Source organism: Macrobrachium nipponense, chromosome 21, assembly GCF_015104395.2.
Source record: "Macrobrachium nipponense isolate FS-2020 chromosome 21, ASM1510439v2, whole genome shotgun sequence".
NCBI lineage: Eukaryota > Metazoa > Arthropoda > Malacostraca > Decapoda > Palaemonidae > Macrobrachium > Macrobrachium nipponense.
The window spans coordinates 116,374-135,532 of record NC_087212.1 but is presented as its reverse complement, the minus strand read 5'-3'; the positions used below and the strand labels follow the sequence as shown (position 1 = coordinate 135,532).

At 43.6% G+C, this 19,159-nt stretch overlaps 1 pseudogene; it reads left to right on the top strand.

Annotated features, from left to right (window-relative positions):
• LOC135197636 (uncharacterized) overlaps positions 1-19,159 on the top strand; it is a 49,779-nt pseudogene that overhangs the window by 8,315 nt on the left and 22,305 nt on the right.

Sequence of the window (19,159 nt, the reverse complement as noted above, 5' to 3'; positions counted from 1 at the left end):
CCCCAGCAAAGCATTGTCTATCTGGGGATTCTGATGGATTCTCAGGGTTTTCAAGTGTTTCCGTCCATAGAAAGACAGGAGCGGTGTATTCTAAAAGTGAAGACCTTCCTAGAGAAGGAAACAATGTTCCGCGAGAAATGGATGAGTTCTTCTGGGGACCCTCTCCTCGTTGGAACAGTTTGTTTCTCTAGGGAGGCTTCACATAAGACCCCTTCAACAATTCTTCTTGAAGGAGAATTGGGACCAGAGGAATCAGGATCTGTGGGACTCTTTTCCTCTTTCCAGAGAAATAAAGAAAAACCTCAGCTGGTGGTTAGAACCAGGCAGACTAAACGAGGGACTATCGCTGCAGTTTACCGAACCCCTCCCTAGTGTTGTTTACAGACGCTTCGGAAATGGGATGGGGGGCGACGTTGGGCCGAGAGAAGTGTCAGGCACCTGGAGTGGGGAACAGGTGTCCTGGCACATAAACGAGAAAGAGTTAGTGGCAGTGCATCTAGCTCTCAGGCAGTGGGAATCCCAAGTCGCGAACTCAGTGTTGCAAGTAAAACTCAGACAACACGACAGCTCTAGCTACATAAGAAAACAGGGGGGACTCACTCCCTCTCACTGTACAAGAAGGCGAAGGAGCTTCTTCTATGGTCAAAGGAGCGGAACATCACGCTCTTAACGAGGTTTATCCAAGGCAAGAAAAAAGTAAGAGCAGACTTGTTGAGCAGGAAGGATCAAGTCAGTTCCACGGAGTGGACCCTGCACGCAGAGGTCTGCAATCAGATTTGGAGCCTATGGGGAAGGTCAAACATAGACCTGTTTGCAACACATTGGAATGCCAGGCTGGAGAACTACTGCTCTCCGATTTCGATCCAAGGGCAGTAGCAAATAGACGGTCTCCTCTTAAATTGGGAAGGAATAGAGGATACGCTTTTCCTCCTTTCAAGATCATAGAAACGTCTTAAGAAAGTTTGTTTTGACGAAAGGAGCGAAACTGACCTAATCGCCCCATTCTGGCCAGCTCAAGAGTGGTTCACAGAGGTACTGGAATGGATGATAGATTTTCCAAGGTACCTTCCTTTACGGAACGATCTTCTCAGACAGCCCCACTTCGACAGATACCACAAAAACCTCCCCGTGCGCTCAGTCTGACTGCCTTCAGACTGTCGAAGGACTCGTCAGAGCGAAGGGGTTTTCCACGCGCGGCTGCAAAGGCAATTGCAAGAGCCAGAAGACCTTCAACTATACGTGTGTACCAGTCGAAGTGGGAAGTTTTCCGAAGGTGGGCCAGGAATCAGAATGTATCCTCTTCCAGTACCTCTGTGACAGAAATAGCAGATTTCCTGTTGTATTTGAGACGGAAATGTAACCTTGCAGTCTCGACCATAAAAAAGGTTATAAAAAGTATGCTTTCCTTGGGTGTTTAAACTACAGGACTAAACATCACGGAGGACAAGGACCTACACGATTTGATAAATCATTCGAAACTTCGAAGTCCAAGACAGCTAGACCACCCAGCTGGAACCTGGATGTGTTGTTAAGATTTCTTATTGTCAGATAAATTTGAACTCCCAATAACTCATCGTTTAGGATTTGACTAGGAAATCTATTTCCTCTTTGCATTAGCATTAGCTAAAAGAATAAGTGAACAACAGGCTTTAGAAGGCACAGTGGGCTTCAGGAAGGATTCTGCAGTGTGTTCATTTAACCCCCTATTTTTAGCCAAAAATGAGAATCCTTCTAAGCCTTGGCCAAGGACGTTTGAAGTTAAAGGATTGACTTCCCTAGTAGGGAGAGATAGAGAGAACCTTGTGTCCGGTAAGGAGCCTCAAGTTCTATCTAGAGAGGAAAAAAGCAAATGGGAGGAAACTCAGAGAGCCTTTGGTGCTCAGTGAGAGATCCGAGAAGAACGATGTCAAAGAATGCACAGGCATTCTTTATCAGAGATATTATTACAGAAGCAACATACTTCCTGTGAAGAGGAACATCTCGGACAGATGAGAGTTAAAAGCACATGAGGTCAGAGCCGTGGCAACCTCCTTAGCTTTTCACAAGAATATGTCGTTGCAGGACTTAATTGGATCCACATATTGGAGATGCAATTCTGTGTTTGCATCTAACTATTTGAGAGATGTACTGTGACTTATGATAAGTGCTTCTCTCTCGGACCTTACGTATCTGCGGATTCGGTGCTGGGACAGGGGGCTGAACCAATCTTGCTTAGTTTAGAATATGATTAGGAATTTTAATCTTGTGGTGTTGTTTTTTATGGTCGATTGAAAGTGGTCAGGAAAAAGTAACCACTTTCAAATCGTAGTTTATAACAAAGTAGTGTGGTCAGGGGGTCGAGATTGGTTGTTTCATGCTCCTTGTAATGGTTTGGACCTAGGCTCTGTCTTGTAAGAGGGTTAGTCCCCGTTGATATGACAAAGGTGAAGGCTCTACCATGTAAGTGGGATAGGCCCCATTGGTACGATCCGAAATAAGGCTCTGTCAAGTAAGCGGGCTAGCCCCCATTGACATGATCCAGAAGAGTTGTCAGTGACAGGTCTCATCCTCACTGGAACTCTTGAGGCAAGCAGACTCATAGACAGTATTCATGAAGTCTTCTGCCCAATAAGGTAGGAATCAAGGTATTTAAGTTTATTTATAGTACCTACAACAAAAGTTGTTTTCCCTGTTTTTTGAATTACTATTTATATTGAGTAACTATCTCTTACCCTCCTCCAAGGGTGCCAATCAGCTAAGTATATATCTGCCGGGTAAGTTGCATGTGTAAAAATGAAATTGTTAAGATACAATAAAGTTTTACACATACTTACCTGGCAGATATATACGTTTAATGGCCCACCCAGCCTCCCCTCAGGAGATAGGGGGAAGAAAAAATCTGTCAGAAAACGGGAATGATTCCTATTACCGCCACCCAGCAGCGGTAGGGGGTGATCACCTGACCTGCCTGTGGCGTGTGCCGCGAGTTTGAATTCTGTCGGACGTCAGAGACATTAGCTAAGTATATATCTGCCAGGTAAGTATGTGTAAAACCTTTATTGTATCTTAACAATTTCATTTTTTCTATGATAAATATCCACAAATTCCTGGTTTTTTTATGAATTTCATCATAAAATGCACTTTTTGTGATAAAACTATTGAAAAAACCATGTAGGAACATTTTTAGTGGGTTTTTCTTGAGTTTTAACTAACAAAATAGGCTGTTTTTAGCATTTTTATAGGGGTTCCAAACATTCGCGGGTTCTAACTATTCACGGGGGGGTCTGGTACGCATCCCCCGCGAATACGGGGGGACCACTGTACTGCATTACTACTGCAATTTTATCATTACTGCATTACTATGAGCAATTTTATCATTACTGCATTACTATGACAACTAAAAATTCATGGAAAACAGTTTGTAAATGCATCGGCATATGTGTGACGCTCCACTAGATTGGCAACGATGAGTCATTTTTCCTCGCGTTGTCTGCTCGTAAGTATTACATCCGAAATATTTGTAATTTTTGGGGGTAAATTTTGGTTGCAAAAAGGGATAATAGACATGAATTAAATAAACATTTTGAAATAACAAAGTAAAAGTTAAACTAAATACTAATGAGTATAGTAAACAATTAAGGGAATAAAGCTTTGCACCTCATAATCAGTGTTATCGTCTGCTGCTCGTAACTGTGTTTGTGGAGTGAGTACTTAGGACCCAGGAACAGCAACGGGTGGTTCCAAGTTGGCAATTTGGAGTGGAATTAAGACCAAAATGTGTATAATTACAATCAAAATAAGTACTGTGGAGTTTCAGTTTGTGATGGCAGTAAGGATAAAACCACCGATTACAAGGTAAAAATGAATTCAGCAGATAACTACATGTTTATGAGGTGCAAAGCTTTATTCCCTTAATTGTTTACTTTACTCATTGTTTGGTTTAACTTTACTTCAGAATGTTTATTTAATTCATGTCTATTATTCCTTTTTGTTCCGATACGTAATACAAACCATCGGTCCTTTAACAATAGGAAGTAGCTAGCGGCAGCTGGAACGGTCGTAAGCTTCGAACAAGGGGAGACGGTAGTTAACTGCTTGTCCTCCCCCCCGACAGTCCGCGCGCCGCGCGACTGGGAGGTAAACAAATCACTTTTGCTTTCGGCCGCGGGTGTGAAGGACGTGTTCGTCATCGCTCTCTGCCCGCTTCATCGTCGTATGCTTTGTTTTATATTGTGTTTTCTACTAATGGTTTGTTTGACTTGAAAATGAAACTGTAAGTACACTGTTTTCATTTTCATTACTTAATTATGAACCAACATGGAGTTATCGCCGTAGATGCGGCGATTTCCTCTCTTTTCATGAATTGAACCCTTGAATTATGTCTCGGTGCGAGGGCGGGCGCGCTCGCGCGAGTCATGTATTTGGGCGAAAGTGTGTAATTGAAAAATGTAAGTACTCTTTTCATTATATTTTTGCCCTGTGCGTTCCCGTTACGAGAGTGTGATTGCGCTCGGCACGAGCCTTTTAATTTTGTATAATAAGCAATGCAATGAAAGTGGATTCGCAATTGCAATATTCTTTTCATTTTATTTCATTTATTTATTTGCATGGAATTTAATTTGGATCAATTTTCGTTCTTATTCGGGAATTGATCCTTACGATTTTTTTTTTTATGTGAAAATTAAATCGCAAGTGCAGTATTCTGTTTCATTTTTCATATATATTTTATGATAGCATCATATTATTGGATCAAGTTTCCGTTCTTACCCGGGAATTGATCTTTTCTCCTTTAAGTTCTATGAAGTGAATCGCAAGGGCAGTATTCTGTTTCATTTTCATATTACTTTTCACTGCTGTGCGGGGGTGGGGGAAGCGAAGGTCTGCCAGGAAGTCGTCGGAAAGCTCTCCCGCGACTCCCTTGGTATCCGATTCTTCGTCTTCCTTCCTGCCCCCCGCTCAGCTTCTTCATTGTATTTTGTATTTGGGGTCTTCCTTGCGTTCGGGGTGGGGCATGTCTTCCCCCCGTGCGTGAGGGAACCCCTCTTACTAATCTATCTATGTTACCGCAGGTGCTACATCCGTGGGAGACGACCTTGGATGTAGATGTAGATCCTCAAGAGGTTTGTACTCGTTGTCGGGGGCGAGAGTGCTCCCGCAACGAGCCCTGTGTAACGTGTATGCATTGATCCGAGGCGCAGTGGGTGCTATACGAGGGCAGGAGGAGACTTAGGCCGCCCAAGAAGTCATCGGAAAGTCCAGTGACTCCTTGGTAACGGACACTTCGTCCTCTTTCCTGCCCCCCGGCCAGCCCCCACGTTTCGCGCCTTCCCCTGCGGGGGGGGGGGGGTAGCGGAGTCCTTCTCCTCTCTCGATCCGTCGAGTGTGGAGGAGGGCTCCCGCTACCCGGACGTCCAGTTGTACTCGGGGTCTTCCGTCCGCTCTGGGTGGGGTTCTTCTCCCCCCTAGGCGCGAGGAAGCACCTCTAACTAACCCGACTGTGCTTCCGCAGGTGCGCCATCAGCGAAGGACGACCTGGGACAGGTGTGGGGAGTCGCTCTGGGGACTGCAGGGAGTGCCGAGCATACAGGGGTTGATTCAGCGGTTGGCGGGGTCGGCAGTGGTCACTCATGGTAACGGTACCACACTACAACAACCACAATCTCGACACCAGCATATGAGATGCCACCGCACCTGGGTGTACATACCACATGTCATGTCGGGTAACACCCCCACGGCTGCAATCCAGAAACCAATTCCGGCCGTGCCAAAGAGGACGGTGCCACCGCCACCTGGGTTCTTTGTATTGCCGACCCCGGACTTCCGCTGCCCAAAGAGTACCCCCCTGGACCTGCCGCCAGTGCCGAGGATGACGGTAGCTGCCGACAGGACGCCTGGCTCTCCTGTGGTACCTGCCGTGCCTGCCGTACCTGTTGATGTCCCAGCCGCTTCATTTCCCTTTCAGATTTCAGGTGCCGGCTGCTCATTCACTTTCAGATGTTCCTGCCGTTCCTGGACCTGTTCCTGTTGTTCCTGCTGTTGGTGGTGCTGTCACAGTCTCAGGTCTTTCCGGACAGGTGCAGGTCGGGCCCTGTTGCTTCGGCAACTGCCACGGCTCCCTCCTGGATGGAAGACCATGACGTCTGTCCTGCGGAGCCTGGCGAAGAAGAAGAGGAAGAGGAAGAAGGTGTCGTCATCGTCTTCGTCGTCTTCTTCGTCGTCTGCTGCCTCTCCTTCCCCATTCGACTTCTAAGGCCAAACAGCCGAAGAAGAAGAAGGTTGCCTACCTCCCCCCCTAAGAAGACTCCTTGCGGGATCTTCTAAGGGCCCGGCCCGCCCAGGCGAGCTGGGGAGCTCTTCATGCTGGTCCTCCTGTTCCTTCGGGAATGGGGCCCGTCGCTTCTTCTGCAAAGAAGTCGACGGGGGACCAGAGGTGCACCAGCCTCGGCTGGTGCGTCCTCACCTGGTGCTAGCGGTTCTGCCGCTAAACCAGGTTCCGTCTCGGCCGCTTTCTCGTTCGCGAGAAGCACCGAGTGGACGCTCTTCCAAAGAAGACCGTTTCCAGCCAAAGTTTGACGCCCGAGCTCGCTCGCCGTCAAGACAGCGGCGCGGAGCAGAAGACTGGCGAGAGTCGTGCACACGACTCTCGCCAGGCCCAGTGGACGCTCTCGCAGCGATCAACTGGCTGCTCGGGCTGACGTGACGGTCGCTGACCAGCCAGGTTGAGGGCGAGGAAGGAGTCCCCGCGGCCGCCGGTACCAGCCACGGCTGGTACCAGCGGCTCGACGCGCCGAGAGGACGCTGGCCGGTCTCGACGCGACAGAGACCTAGCAGGTCACCCGTCCGCCGCTCCCGATGGGACCGGGCGGAGACAGGTGACCAGCGGCAGCTCGCCTGACGCTAGAGATCGGTCTCGACGTTCTCAGCCGAGCCAATCGCCCCAGGCGAGCGGCAAGGCTAGGCCTGCTGCTCGACCGTCACCGCGGTACGTTTGCGATCAGCAGCAGCCCTCCACGCACGCTGGTCCTGCCAGCGAGCGAGGGGGGAGCGTCAGGTATGCCTCTCCGTAACCTTCAACCTCCTCGGGCATACCGGGAGGAGCGACGGGGTGGTACCGAGGAGCGATCACGAGAGGTGCGCCGCGATCGTGACCCAGCTATGACGCCGTATGGACCAAGGCACGGTTCCAGGACCGACCAGGACATACGCGCAAGTAGCTGGAGGCGACCGTCAGGGGTCTGCCGCTGTCCTTCTGAAGGAGGAGTATCTCGGGATCTGTTCTTGTTGGAGGGACTGGACGGTCGGCCTACTCCGCAAGACGGTTACTCCCGAGATACAGAGGAATTTGCAGAAGTCATTAAGCTGATTCGTCAGCATAATGACCTTGCGGAAGGATTGCCGCTCCCACCAGCAGAGCCCACGTCTCTGCTCGAGTCGTTTTGGGGCCCGAGAGGAACCCCCAAACCGACGGTGGGTGTCTGCCGAGATCGGAGCTTGCCGTTCTGTCTCGAACCAGAGTCTCTCGTCTCCGGACAAGAAGGCTCTCTCAGTTCTGGCCGGATCGATCAAGCTACTTTCCCACCTCCTCTACTGCGACAGCGGCGTTTCTTACGTGTCTTCGGACACCGTATTTGAATACTCCTTCGGTCCTCCTGAGAGGTTTCGACCTCGACAAGAAGGACTGGAATGAGTCGGAGGACGGTATCGGCTCTCTCCTGTCAGGTGTCGATCAGCCCCACCCAGACGACGTTCACAGTGGCGGCAGACCCTTACCTACAGTGAGAGTTCGTAACCCTCCGCGGGAAAACGTTTTCTCCTGACGATACGTTTTTCCCAGACTCTGAGAGGCCATCGCCGCAAGGCGATGGCTGTTCCTACTCTTCTCCAACTGCTAGTTCCTCTGGGAAGGACGAGCGAGTATCCAATTCCTCCCCCACCCTTCCCTCTCTCCTTACGGTTACGAGGGAAAGGGGAGGGATCCTACAGAGATTTCTCTGTAGGATCCCACGTTCGGGACTGCGCTACCGGGGGGACCTTCGGGTCCTACCTGACGTAAGCCCCCGGTCGTTGAGGAGGAATCCTGCCCATTCTCGATTTCTACGGGAATCGAGAGGACCACCAGCCGATATCGTTTGACAAATTCGGTGGGGGTTTCGCAGACTGCTTAGAATCTACGGGGAATTTCTAACGCATTCAGTGTTCGAGTTTTACGATCTCCAAACACTTACGCGAGACCACGACGGTCCAAAGTGAGCGAGACGAGAATCCCCGATATCACGATAATCGGGAACCTCGCCTATGCTCGAATTCCTGGAATTTCTAGCATTGGGAAGAAGACTGCTGCTGAAGAAAACTATCTCACAGTAGGCGACCAACCTGGACTAGAGAAGATCGGACGGGAATATCCAGTTTGGCTTGAACTATCGTCTTCGTATTCTGTTCACCATTGAAGCTTTCCTTCGAGGAAGACTTCTCCTTCACTCTCTTTTGATAGAGATCGAAGGTGGTCGATCTCCAATCCTTATTTTTTGTTTTCTTGAAGGAAAGAATTTAGGATGGAGATCGTTGTTCAGAATCCTACAATATACTACGTATATTAACCTCGCGACATGATTCTACTAAGCAGTTGAATTGTCCGAGGGTAGGCGATATCCTAGTTAAACTACGGATTGCGACTTATAAGAGAAGTATTCTAATTGAACTGCAACTCGGGGTTGCCTGCAACCTCCCAGGAGTTTTCAGTTTCAATTTTATATACTTTATGGTTTTGTCACGACAACACCATTTCAACTGTTATATTTTACCCGAAAATTCGTTTCGCCTAATATAATTGTTTCGAGCATATCTTTTATGCTCGGTAGTTTTCTAGCCGAACGCATTCCTTCGTGGAATAATGGATTACCTGGCAACTCAGGATGACGAGTCAGCGAGAGCTCAGGCTCAACTACTGCGTATTGAAACTGACTGATAGCAGCTCAGTATCAGCTGGGCCTCCGATATGCACGGTCATGTATGTCTCTCTCTGCCCTGCTTTGATTGACTACCGAACCGTATCTCTGCCCAACAATCATGGACTTAGGTCTCTGATTAACGGGGATTCTCGCAATAATGAAGGACCCATCTACTGCTGTGACGCTAGATTCCATCGCCTTCGACATTGCGAGAATTTTCAACAGAGATATCTCTTGGACTCTTTCATCTTTCTGTTTACCGCACGGTAACAGAAGTCTGTACAAGTCTCCCGCTGCATCGCACTGCGATAATGCGAATGATTTTGCAGACATCTGAGTTTGTCTTCAAAATATCTCTTATTCGTAGGTGACAATTGTTCATTGTTCAACCGAATTACGAGATTTGTTAGAAGACATCGCCTACTCTCCGACCTGACAGCTCTACTCCCAAATGTTCAGCCCATGAGAAGCAGTTCTTCAGGCGGCTTTCCCCTGTGTTTTCATTACTGAAGAACGCCCCGCTTTCATTGCAACTACGACTTCTCACCGGACAGCAATGAAATAGCGGTTAGCGTTTTCAGTCATTTGTAAGCACAGGTTATGAATCTTGAGAATCCTTCTCTCGATTCATCTGTGAAGACGTAGGTTGCATTCAATATCTACCTTCGTCTTCAACGGTACATAGTGTTGTTTCTCCTTAGCTGAGATTCAACAACCATGAGATGTTTTACCTTCAGGGACCTCGGTCTCTAGAAGGCAATTGACTTTCGCCTGTTGGGCACATGCCTTAAGAGAATCATCACCTCGCTGTCCGGCATTGGTGACAAACAAATACATTATTTGTTTGGTGTCTCTCGGCATAACCCTTTAAAGGCGAAGTCACGTGACTTACTCGGATGCTTTGACAACTTGCCTCCTACCGAACGCAGTCAGTCGGCAGCTGTCAGAGCGGCGAGTCAGTTACGAACTACGCTGTTGACTTAGTTCGGTTGTTACAGAGCAATCATTACTTCGTTTTAATAGCTTGTCACAGTACCCATACCATTGACACCCACCATGGAGTGTCGGTGTCCTATCCACTACCGAGAACTTCGCTGCATGGGGATAGGAGGTATGCGACAGACTTCGTGGCAAACGGACAGACCAGTATGGGTACTGGACATCACCGAAGTAGAGAAGAAGGATAGGTCATGCGACTATTTCCTTCTTTTCCTCTGAGGAACTGCATGACTTCTCCTGCGAAGTCAAGCATCCAGGGGATGGGGATCCGTGACGCTCGATTTCGTACCGAACTTCGTAGCGAAGACTCAGAACCCGTCGGTCCCTGACGATTGGTTCGAGTCGTTCACAATCCCCTCCCTAATGGACTTCACCGCCTTCGATGCGAAGGAGATGCTGCCTTGTCCGCAAGAACTTCTCCGTGCGCAGGTACTGAAGGCAGGGGTCTGTCAACCAGACCACATGCCCTTCCTTCTACCTTCGGGTGATATTGCCCACAGGTCCTTGGATCTTTTTCCTTGGGACCAGTGGTGGCTGCTCAACACGTTGTTGTAGCGAACCCAGACCCTCGCAGGCTGAACAGCATCGAGTCCTGGTGTGACCATAAGAATGGATGAGTGAATGAGAGTGTGACTGGCTCCTCCTTCCATCTTTTTTTCTTTTTCTTCCCCTACCTGTGGTTAGAGGGACACGGTCGTCACCCTGCTGGATAAGGACAAGATGCAGGTGAGTACTCAACAGAGACCCCATCCTATCCTTTCACTAGGGATAGGAGCGTATATCCACCACTTCTCCAACAAGGGGGAGGAAGTGGATGCCAGCTAGAGACAACCCATACTTTATGTTGCCTCTTGCAAACAGGAACAAGTTCTTGCTTGCTGGTACGAAGAGATACGCTTGCCTCTCTCTTAGTACTCGGCCCAGAGGTCTGACCATTGATCCTGCGGTGCACACCCCGATCAATCGGACAGAGGCTTGGATCCCTCCCTCGCTCTTACGACCAGGGAGGCATTCCAGGATGGACGAACACCAGTCTGTTCATCAAAAGACTCAGATTCCTCCCACCAAGAAGTGAGTCTTCCTATTGTTAAAGGACCGATGGTTTGTATTACGTATCGGAACAAATGACAATTTGTCGAAAATTGCATTTTTCCTAACTATACAAACCTGAGGTCCTTTACATATAGTCCCTCCTCATGCCACCCCTCACTCTGCGTATTTTGCATGGGCCAAAAGCAAAAGTGATTTGTTTACCTCCCAGTCGCGCGGCGCTGCGACTGTCGGACAAGCAGTTAACTACCGTTCTCCCCTTGTTCGAGCTTACGACCGTTCCAGCTGCCGCTAGCTACTTCCTATTGTTAAAGGACCTCAGGTTTGTATAGTTAGGAAAAATGCAATTTTCGACAAATTGTCATTTTGCAACCAATTAACCCCCAAAAACTACAGATATTTCTGAAGTACAAGCAGACGACGGCTAAAAGACTCATCGTTGCCAATCTAGTGGAGCTTCACACATACGCCGATGCATTTACAAACTGTTTCCATGAATTCTAGTTGTCATAGTAATGCAGTAATGATAAAGTTGCTGTAATATGTATATATACTACAAATAAAATATGCTAATTTCACTTATTTCCCTGGTTTTGTGTAAGTCTTATACCAGTTTGGAGGGTAAACACCTACCAATTGACAACACTGATAAACAATTGAAGAGCGCGAAATGCCGCAAAGAATGCCGTAGTCCCCTTGAATAAGTACAAATAAGTGCTGGTAAGTGGTCAGGGTTACGATTGTTGTGAAGAAAAGTGCCCCAGCAACTATGAGTACAAGTGGTGTGTGGATTTAGCACAGGAAATGGGAAGTTTGTTGACACAAGCGACTCCACAACATCGAGATGGCGTCGCAATCTTTCGAAATATTTGGAGTTGTAAGTAAAAACTTTGAAAGTGTTTTGGGGGCTTGTGGGCACTGCGTTGGCCACCCTTTTCATTACCCTCTGTTTAAATCTTAAAATGTGGTCTTAATTTCTAACTTTGGAGAAAATACTTACTTCGAAAAGAGAGTAGATATCTTGAGCTCCTGTTATCACCACCAACAACTCATGACTGATGACCATCTCTGGAGTCAGGACGTGTTAAAAGTACTTTTTCGGAGGGTGGACTAACCGCGATAGTCGGTGAGTTGGCCAGTCCATGCGGTTGTTTACCGTATTTCTCAATTCCTCAAGAATAAGAGATGCCCTTTGGTCGATTTGGCACGCCCTATGTGTGTTGACATTATGGGTGTCGTGATTCTTTTGGTCCAAGTATTAATTTTACATTCAACCCTTTTGTCTGCTGTGTACAATGTCACTTTGGGGAGTGGAGGGTAAAGGGTGTTTGATCCCTCACCCCTTGGCCAGGTCAGGATGCAGGACCTTAGCGAAGGTTAGGTTAGGATGCACCCCAATTGAATTATGACTTAGATCTGCTACTTAAAAGACTTTGACCCAAAGTCACTGACTGATATATTGATCGCAGTTTGCTTATATTCGTCTTTTTATTATTTAATATCATATTTACATTCTTTTGTTCATGTTTTTTACTTTCATCCCCAAGGGGTTGGCGGTAAAAACAGCATCCATTTTGCAAGTAAATTGGCAACCAAACCTGAGTGGCACTGTGGTACTTTACCTCTTCTGGGACTTTTATCAGCCTTAATTGAATAATACAGCAATAGTACAATTTACCAGCTTGATATGTACATGAATAAATTTTATTTTTTTACTGGTTGCCTCATGTTTCATTAATTTTTAACCATTGCTATTGGTGCAAATTATTCAATTATTTGTTTATTGTGTTTGTTTCCTCTAGAAATTTTGAGTGGATAGGAACATGGATATCTGATTGATTGCCTAACACTATATTTATTATAAAAATCACCCAAAATTATAGTAATGGTTGTCTTTATCTTGAAAATTTGGTAGATTTTTTTTTTATTTTAAATTGGGGAGCATTCATTTATTACTATAGCTAATGATTAATTTTGTATACTTTTTATGTGCTACAGTGCAGGATTTTGTAGATTATAGAGTATGTTTATTTTTAAGGAAAGTGTTTGATAGGTTTCATCTAATTGCAATTCTTTTTCCAGTCGGGAACAGAGTTCAGAAGAAAGTGGGACCGAGATGAGTACGAATCGCTTGCTCAGCAACGTCGTTTACGTGTTGAACGGGATGTTGCGCAAGGTTTGTATGACAAGTTTGAAAGTAGCAATTTTTCTTTAGCAATATATTTTTTGAAGTGAATCTTTACCTCTTGCAATAGCTGTAGTCCTGTTGTCGGGTGGAAGAATAATAGTGAGAGAAAACTAAAAGATTAATAGCATTACAGGGGAACCCCCATATTCGCACTCTCCGGATTCGCGGACTCACACATTCACGGATTTCTCTCGGGAACGTTTCCCCGCATTATTCGCGGAAAATTCGCACTTTAGCGGTATTTTTGTGAGAAATATCCCCAAATTCCTTGGTGTTTTTTTATCAATTTCATCAATGCATTTTTTGTGATAAAACTATTTAAAAAACCAAGTTTTAAACATTGTTGGTGGTTTTTCTTGAGTTTTAACTAACAAAATAGGCTGTTTTAGCATTTTTAGGGGTTTCCAACATTTGGGGGGGGTTGCTAACTACTATCCAAGGGGAGGTCTGGTATGCATCCCCTGCGAATACGGGGGGGACCACTGTATTTAGTTGGAATGGCCAGCTGAGCTCAGATGACTTTGGCATTGATTCCAACTGCTACATCATTTGCATGGGATCGTGCTGAAATGGAGGAGTTTTGAATAAGTGGAATAAACAATGATGCTCAAATTAAGATTATGTTTCTATTTGCTTTTCCTGAATGTAGATTACAAATGTTAATTTTTTTCACAGCTCAGAATCAGAAGGCTGTTCCCGTGAAACGAGAGTTCTTGAAGCAGAGAGACTACAAAGTAGACATCGATTCAAAACTTGGAAAGAGCCAGGTTATAACAAAAACTACTCCTGCATCGCAGTCTGGAGGGTGAGTTTGGGGCTGCTGTTGAATAGGATATTCATTTTAACCGAATTCTGTGCAGAGCTTATGATAATAAAGAATTCCCTGGTTTTCAGCAGGGGTTCCATTCCTGGTGGCTTGCCATAACTCAAAAAACACTGTAAAACAGAACACCCTAATAATAATGGGAATAAATGGTGCCTTAAAACCAGGTTACAGCGCCACGAGCCCAGCACTGTAAAGTCGGAATGCCGTAACCCAGGGACTGCCTGTACAATCATAGCCATTATTCTTGAGATATGACTCCAGGGAACAGAAATTGCAGCACATTTCTGTCATCAAATATTGTAAATGCTCAATATAATATAGTCCCTATTGTCTTATTCATTTTAGTAAAGCTGGATAGAATGGTTGAAAACTTAAAAATGCTTTTAATCTTGAAGCTTGCAGTATTTTATTTTTAGGCAGTAACAGTTTTTCTTCTTGGTAATACCCTTATTCACTTACTTGTTTTAATAGAATCTCTTATTTCAGATACTACTGCAATGTTTGTGATTGCGTCGTCAAGGACTCTATAAACTTTCTTGATCATATCAATGGAAAGAAGCGTGAGTATTGCTTGCAAGTCTCTTACTGCTCTAAAGTTTACTCTGAACATTTTACTTCATAGACATAAATTGTATGTAATCAGTCTAACCTAAAGTCCACTTTTCTTTGTCTGTACACAGAGGATATACTTTATTATATTATATTCAGAAGCTGAACTCTTCATAATGAAACAAGACCACAGGGGCTGTTGACTTGGAAATCAAGCTTCCAAAGGATATGGTGTTCATTTGGAAGAAGTAAAAAAAAAAATAGGAAATATAGAGAAAAGACATCAGTTATTAGGAAAGAAAAAAAATAAGTTAATAAATGAATAGATATGTAAATAAATTATGAAATACAAGGAGAATTGTTTTTGGGTAGTAATGCATTACAGCTTTGATTGAAACTATATTGAGATTCCAATTTTGCAATATCCTAAGGGAGACTTGTTCCACAGTTCAATGGTGAGAGGAATAAAGGACTTTGGAACTGAGAAGTTTGACAGTGAGGCACATTTACTGCATGTAGATAAAAATACAGGTAATGCCACGGAGGAAAATGAAAAAAACGAGAACTGCCGAGATCTTTTGGTCGTAACGACCTTTTTCTATAGGCAAGACTGATCAGAACGATGAAAAATACAGTACATACAGGTAAGCATATACAAACAGACATTACAGGAGTAACAAAAGGTCCAATCACTTTAAGGGTGTTACTGTAAATGGCAAACTGCAAGGCTGCCACATTAAATGATCTCTCAATAGCTGCTACTATAATTGTAAAGAAATAAGCCAAGAAAATAGTAGAATTTTTTCTGATCCTAGTTATTCAGTCCCTGAACAGCCCCATCAGTCTTTGAGGGCTAATAGTACCCATTTGTCAGACCCTTCTGGTGATCCATGGAAGAGCCTATCAATTACTTTCAGAGAAACTGTATACTACTTAGAAATATTGAGGTAAAAATTGAAGGACCGAACCTAAATAATGAACCTTAATTAGCAAAGTTGAACTTTAAATGCTGTATGAGATTGTTAATGATTTATGAAGGAATTTGTAATAAACATCCTGAATAAGGTGGATAAAAGTTTCTAGGTAAATACCAAAAATGTTCCATTAGATAAAGGAAAAAATATATGGCGTTTGTGTAAGACGTAGACAGGCTTTCATCACATCAGAGGCCATGGAACTCCTAAAAAGGAAATGGAGGAAGTTGTGAAACATAGCAGCTAATTGTAGTAGAGAGGGGTCCATGGTCTTGATTGGTGGGTTAGATAGGTGACTGTAAGCATTACAAAAGGTTGTTTGCAGTGTCCCTTTGTCTCCTAGCTGCACCGACTTTTTAGCTTTTTACTCTATTCGCATTCCAGCTTCCTTTTTTGCATCTTATTATCCAACCTCGCCAACTCCCGGCTTTTACTGTAGGTACGAAAAGGATTCACTAGCCTAATTTTCATGAATTACCGTAGTAAGTCACAAAGTGGTAGGATACCAACCAATAGGAAGACCCATGTCATACAGAAAGGGTATTCATGAGGACCTGGGCCATTGCGCAGCAATTACGAGGGGATAAAGAACACTTATTGAAAATGTCTGACCAAGCATGACGATGATGGTAAGACGTTTGGTCATTGTCGTTTATGATCTTCAGAGAGGCCAGCTCCCATGTAAGGCAGTACGTAGTTTTAAAAACTGAGTTATCACAGTATTTAAAATAACTATTTTTATCATCCTAAACACCATTTAGAACCCTTATTGTAGGCAATATCAAATTTTGCGTCTTAGATCTGGGGTGTGGCTGAGTTATGATCCTGTATGGTCCAGAAAAGAGAAAGTGGTCTCTTCAAAACAGTATAGTATATTAATAACACACAATGAATTCCATTTACATTTGCTTAAACTTGTATCCTCAGTATCTAATATGTGGGAGATTTAAACAGTGATATCACACCAGCATTTCATAGAAACCAAATTGATATTTATTCGTAATGACACTTGATTGAAGCAAGATTTTTTTCTCACAGAATCTTTTACGCGGTTATTATTGCTGTTGGTCAGAAGATGAACCCTGTTCATGTGGAAGTAACAGAAGTACTGTAATAGGAAATACAGAATGAAGGGATTAGTTATAAGAAAAGAAAAAATAAATTAGCAAATTGATAAATAAATAAATAAATAAAATTGCAAGTAAATTATACAATGCAAGGAGAATTGCTTTAGGGTGATAATGCATTTCATCTTTGCTTGAAGTTTGGAGGATCTGATTTGCACAGTATCCTCAGGGAGACTTCATGATACAGGTTTACCAAATATATTCCAGTTATCAGTCACTGAAAGAGAAAACGACAGGGTAAATAGCTTAGATATCTAGTTTTTGCTCAAGAACAAGACAGTTATTAATGTGAATGAAGTATTTCTGTACATTATTTTTTCAATACATTTTTAAGTTCATAGATTAATCCCAATATTGGTTTTACATGTAACTGTCAAGATTAGAAAAAAAATTATATATTAATTAAATTACTGTACTATTATGAAGGTTGTATATGTTATTGCATTTGAAAATTGATCAATGAATAACTCATTCCAGATCAACGAAATTTGGGTATGTCCATGCGCGTTGAACGTTCAACATTGGAACAAGTTAAAAAAAGATTCGATGTGAATAAAAAGAAGTTGGAAGAAAAGAAAAAAGATTATGACATTGAACAGAGGATGCAAGAATTGAAGGAGGAGGTATGTACCTAGTTGTTACTATGTCCACATATAAGTTGAAGTTTTATTGGACAGACTGTGCTGTGAAAATGTATATTACTGTAAACACATGATCTCATGCATCAGACCATAACACAATGTCTTCAAGATCAAACATACATACACATGATCAGTTCCCAAGCCTCTCACTACCCAAACTAGATCTGGGCAGAACCAGGCAGTGGGTGTGGGTTATGACTCAGTAAGTATTCCTATGGGCTCCTGTGACCTCCATCCCTAGGTCACAGAGACAGTAAGGTTGATTGCAGTGAATTCCAGTCAAGCAATGAGCAGGGCTGGAACTCTTGACCATAAGTGTGCAGTGATTACATGTCTAGTATTGAGTGATTTGCACTTGAAGTGAATAATCTTTGAAGAGAATTGGTTTGTAAAGCAAGGGTTGACTTGTGATCAGGTGTAAATTTGGAAACTAATGTTTACAGTGCTGATCAAATAGATAGGAGGAGGCAGTGTAAATGTTGTATACCTTCTGATGGAAGTACCTCCTCAACTGCAGAGTCACCTTAGTCTCTACTTCTACTGCTTTGTCAAAGTTTTGATAAACAAAGTACCTATCCACTTCATGACCCCTTAGTAGCCCAAGAATGCTTTGGACTGCTAGACACCTAATTCCAGTGATTTGTTTGACTCCAAAGGCTCTAACCTTACATTATACGACTGACCTCTCCTGAATTCATGTGTATTGGTCTTATTTTCTATTCCCTCTATTTATTCATTGTCACATATTCCTATAACTTGTCTCTCTCTGCAGGCTGATTTCCTTTTGCAGTCCTTGTGGATTTTTAGTCTGTTGACTCTGTCCGTGAGGGTTTTCAATTGAAGATTTAAAGAAAGAAAGACAAAAAGTTCTCCTACTTCATTAGTTACTCAGATTGATGTAAATTGATAAGTGTGATTAAACAAATACATTTTTGAACTAATTTTTTCATACAAAACTACCACTTTATAAAAATTATTTGGAGCCCTCCTCCCAACCCCAGTGCCCCTTTGCTTGTAATTCAGACCCATACTTATGATTTTACAGTCCTTTTAAGGGGACCTGCTTTGAATGCTAGATTTACGAATGACTTGTAGAGAACTCGTCTTCCTCTTTGGTTGTCTGAAAATGAGTTACTGCACAATTGAAGGCAGTCTAAAGTAATGGGTTTCTTTTTTAAAATAAGTTTTAGGCTGAAAAAATTGAGATTTTTATATCGTTTAAATGTAACAAGATTGCATGACAGAACACTATGTTTACTAGGTTTGTAGGTCTCTCTCAGTTGTATTGGTATATATGTGGTAAGTATTGGTATATGGAGAATATAATGTTCTTGGAAATAAAAATAGGAATGTTTTTCTTTATTGGAATGAAATGTTGTGCACAGTGGTATTGTGTGTGTTATAAAGAGATTTTAGTATGTATTAGTTCCAATGTTTATGCTTGAAAGGTCTGAGAGATAAATTTCTGTTTTCGTCTTGAAAAACATTGTGTACTCAGTTTGTACTGTGGAATGAAAGGGTGGAAACTACCCTCAAACACTTCTTGTATTTTGATAATTTACCTTCATTTGTATCTATTTATTTACTAATTTGGTTCATTTATTTTTTCCTTTCCTAATAAATGAGCTCTTCTTTCTGTATATCCTGTTACTTCTTTCAAAGGAACACAATATTCTTGGAAGCTTGAATTTCAGTGCCTGTACATCCAAGAAGCAAGACGTAGTGTATTAATTCTTTGCATGTAATAATATAAGCTGCGCAGAGTGTAATTCTCTAAAATTCACTTTATTTCTAGGAGGAGAAAGCTGAAGGAGTACCGAGAGAAAAAACGCAAAGAAAGAAGCGGAAAGCAGATTCCTCCATGACGACGACAGTGGT